Genomic DNA, 4,419 nt, shown 5'->3' with positions numbered 1-4,419 from the left:
GTAGTAAACTTAATGAATGTTTGCTGACAGGTGAAATAAACAATTAAGTCCAATCACCCAGTCAGTGTTTTGAATGTTCCAGAACATCCTTGGCAAGTGGTTATCAGACCTGTATTTGGATATCCACAGTCTTCGGCAACTTAAAACCACTTTAATTGTATGTATAGTAGGTTTAGAAGATATGTGACTTGTGAAACCAGTTTCTAATCCTACACCAAGACAGGCCCCCAAACCCTCAGCTCCATCCAGATTGCCAACAAATCAGCATCTTCTTCCCAACTCCAAATGTTCAAGAAGTCCGTTTTATACAGAGCCATCATCTTCTTCTCTCCCTTTCTCTCTGCTTCCTTTTTGTGGCCCTAAGAGTCAAGCAAAAAAAGTCCGTTTTCCTGCATGAGTTGCTTCAGACACCTTGAGGGCATCACTCCGTTTTTCAAACCCACTCTCAGCAGGAGGCACTCCTTTGCCACTAGCACACACAGACTCCAGAAATGTGAGCAAGAGGAAAGGCCTCTTGGCCTCTGCTGTTATTAAAATTAATATCATTGGCTAAAAGGCCAGAAAAGCTTGGGGACCACCCAGGCAAATGATACCTTCTCAGCTGAATATCATCACTAATTGGTATTATAACACTTTCTGTAGCATTTCACAAAAATGTTTCAAGACCAAGTGATGGAGTGTCCAAACAAGCATATCACAGATACTCACTCTGGCAGGTTTGGGGGAAACACCTCCAATTAAATAGCAAAGAATTTGTTTTTCTTCCAATCCCAGGCTGGTTGTTCTCTCTCTCTCTTTCCCTCTGGATGGAAACAGGAAGATTTTGCTGGACTTCAGAATCATGAAACCACTGCTTGAAATAGCCATGCTTCAACGTTTAAGTGTCAGATCCGGAGGGTTTCAGTTGAATTTGTTTTGGATTGAACACCTCCCCTAAGAAGTATAAAATTCCAGAGGTCATTTTTTGTGGCTTTGATTCAGGCTCAGTCAGAATTTGTTGTAAAAGGTGACAAAATCATGAGCTCGAACTTCTTCAGGTACTTGGGCTGGAAAGGGTCTTAGGACTTCTGAAAGAGGGGCACTGTTGCTATCTGCAGAGTCAGATTCTCTGAAAGAAGCTCTGTTTATTTGATTCTTCTAAAACAAAAAACGCCTTTTAATGAAATTGATGAAGAATACAAAAAGTGCTTAAATGTTTGGTTTACATCAATGCATTCATTCTGCTTTTGGAGCCTCCGCCTTCTTGCTTGAACAGAGAGAAATAATCTATAACAATCGTTCTATCAGCTTCTTCTGAGCTCGTTAGGGAGTTAGATAGCCAGTGGTTAGAACCGCTTTCCTCAGCTGCTCAAAGCACTTCCTGCCAAACAGCCAGGACATGGCTCTACAAAAATGCTGTTATTTGTTTCCTGTTTGTGCTGAAACAAATTAATATGGATCTAGTGGCTTAAAGCTACACAGATGTATTCCTTACAGTTCTGGAGGTTACAAGTCTAAAATGGGTCTCAAGGGCTAAAATTAAGGTATTGGCAGGGTTGGGTTCCTTTTGGAAGCTCTAGAGGGGAATGGGGTGAGAGGGTAGGGAGATCCATTTCCTGGGCTTTTCCAGCTTCTACCGGCCACCTACATTCCTTGGCTTGTGGCCTCTTTCCTCATCCTCAAGACCAACAGCATAACATCTTTAAATCTCTGTTTAACCTCCTTCAACAATTTTAAGGACTGTTACTCTAGGAGGAGGAGATTTCCTGTCCAGGGCAAGCTCCCTATGAATTCACAGAGACCAAATAAAGGTGAGGGCAAGAAGTTGGGAGTTTAAAGGGGGTTTATTTTCACCGCAGTAGGTTTCAGTCTCTCCCTGATTCCTGCTCTCCCCAGCCATGTGCTACTTCCCTGCCCCTATCACTGGGAGGAACTCTGTGGGCAGGTTCCCTGGTGGCTGGTGGATGCCTGACCAATCACCTAACATAAACTGAGGGGAGGAGAGAATGGGTGTTTCCTCTCCACACCTCCTTTGGGCCAGTACCATGACTGACCAGCAGTTCTGTCACCAGGAAACATCCCATAAGTGTGCAAACAGGCTTTTATTATATACACAATGGGCACTATTAAGGCCAGATGGGAATCTTGGTCAGAAAGGGATTCCCCACAAGGATCCTCACTCAATTACATTGGGCCCAGTTAGATAATTCAGGGTAATGTTCCATCCAAATATCCCTAACTTAATCATGTTTGCAAAGCCTCTCTTGCCATGTCAGCTAATATATTTACAGGTTTCAGAGATGAAGACATCACTGAGGGGTCATCATTCTTCTGATCACGGATGCTAAAAGAAAACTGTGAGCTGGATCCAGATGCAGGAAATGAGGAGGACAGTAAAAGAAATGGTCCTTGCCATTGGTGGAAAGCTTGCTTTTTGCCTAGACTATTACTTTGCCATTATAGAATCCAAGAGTTGCTCCATGACACTAACTGTGTCACCTGGTCATTTGACTTAACACGTTCTTTGAGATGTAACAATACCTATTTCACAGAGGAAGAAGTGTCCCATTTTCAAGATACAGAGACTGAGGCTCAAAGAGTTTGCATGGTATTTCTAAGACATACAGATATCTTGAAGAGACCAAAATCCAAGCTCTTTCCATAGCACCATGCCACTGGGTTTCCCACGGGGATCAGATAGCAGATGTTTTTAGCAAGGTTTTATGATTCAGAGTCAGGGCTGTGCACAAATATTAACTTAGAGGTGGTGACTTCTCAAAACTAAAGGTTGATATTTTTGCTGTTATTCCTCCAAGGTGAGACTGACTTCGTGAAATCGTTTTTCTCTTTAGTGGGAAGTAAGTGAAAACATTCCTGTATTTTTGGCTGAGCCAGAAGAAATGCTGTTTTCAAAGAGTAAGTAGTTTTCACCTGTGAATACTATATTACATTTCAGTGCTTTTGAGGAGGTTTTAAGGAATATCCAAAAAAAATCAAAAGGTAGAAAGTTTCTATATGGAAAATTATTTTTAAATCTTTTAAATAAAGGGTTAGTCAGGAGTGCAAGAAGCAGCATGGAATTAAATAACTAGTATCCGATTCCCCCTGCCTTGTATTTCTGAGCCAAATTGTATTGAATTTTTTGAAGAAAAAGACTTGGCATTTACACAAAATTTGGAAAAGAGGAAAAAACATCTCAAAGAGTTGCTGCAAGAATAAATCATGCGTTGGGACTCCTGGCCAGAGAGAACAGCCCTCTCTATGCACCCCAAATAAGCTTAAGAGATTTTCATTGAAATAAAATGGACCTTTGAAATTCTGAATTATTAAGAGTAACTCAAATTACATAAACAGAATTCTGAGTAAGGCCAACAATAGCTTCAGTTCCCCCACCCCCATTTTTTTTATCATACAATATGCATCTCTTCATCATTCTGGAAGAGGCATGATGGACAATATTTCAAGAAGATATATTTTGCTTAGAAATCTTTATTTTGTTTCAGTGCCAAATTTAGAGTTGAATATGTGAGAAAGGCATGTCACTTCTGTCGATGTTACAAGTAAGTCAATAATTCACTTATTTCAATAATAAGCCTGAATGCTTAAATATCACCTGACCCATTTGCTATATTAACTAGAGTATTCAGCTTATCCAAGGGCCAAATACAAATCTCAGAAATAAAGGAAGATAACATTTTTTAGGTGAACTGTTATCACTTAGAATAAACTTAAGAGGGCATCAGAAAGATTAAGCCTGAGAAGATTATGATCTCAACCTATAATGGAAAGGGTAGGGAAGAAATAAACACTTTTGAAAGTGTCTTCTAATAGCCCTTATCATTTTATATGATCCTCACAATCATGTTTTGAGATAGATAAAGTAGCCCTTTTAAAAAACAATGAATCTGAAGTTCACAAAGCTTAAATGACTTTTCCAAGGATGCCTTATGAGAAGATAGTCAACCAGGTATTTGAGACACAACAGATATTTTTTGCTGTTAAGAATATATTCATAAGAATGCATTTAATAATAAGAATAAGAATATATTTACCCTGTTCTAGCAAAAGAAATGTGAGGTCAAATTCCTTGGAAGTGCGTAGAGATTTTACCAAGCTTCTTCATTTGTTACAGTGAAATATTCCAGTGGATCAGAAGCATTTCCAAGTTGGGTATGAAGACAGTCCTGTCATCCAGTGAGGCACAGGTCACATTTACCAAGGCTCAGTGTTCAGCTGACGGTTGAATTGCTGTAATTCTCAAATCTCATGTGGCTTTTGCACACATAACCCCTGGCTTCTCCAATCCGTTCCATCTCCAGCTTTTGAAATAATATGTTTCAATTAGTTGAACATGTGTGATGTTCAACTTGGTGGATATGGAGAACACCAAGTAAGAGATTATTTCAGTCCAGAGCTGGGATCTGTCTTCATGTATGATGA

General features: G+C 39.8%; 1 long non-coding RNA gene across 1 annotated transcript; it reads left to right on the top strand.

Moving 5' to 3' along the window:
* Window positions 1–2,282: 2,282 nt before the first annotated feature.
* Window positions 2,283–4,180, top strand: LOC140849751 (uncharacterized). The gene is made up of 3 exons (XR_012131933.1): window positions 2,283–2,895; window positions 3,483–3,539; window positions 4,112–4,180. It is a non-coding gene; the product is annotated as an uncharacterized lncRNA (long non-coding RNA).
* The last annotated feature ends 239 nt before the right edge of the window (window positions 4,181–4,419 follow it).

This window comes from Manis javanica, chromosome 5, assembly GCF_040802235.1.
Source record: "Manis javanica isolate MJ-LG chromosome 5, MJ_LKY, whole genome shotgun sequence".
Taxonomy (NCBI): Eukaryota; Metazoa; Chordata; class Mammalia; order Pholidota; family Manidae; genus Manis; species Manis javanica.
Note: the sequence above shows the minus strand (reverse complement) of the source record. Positions and strands in the feature narration are given on the sequence as shown.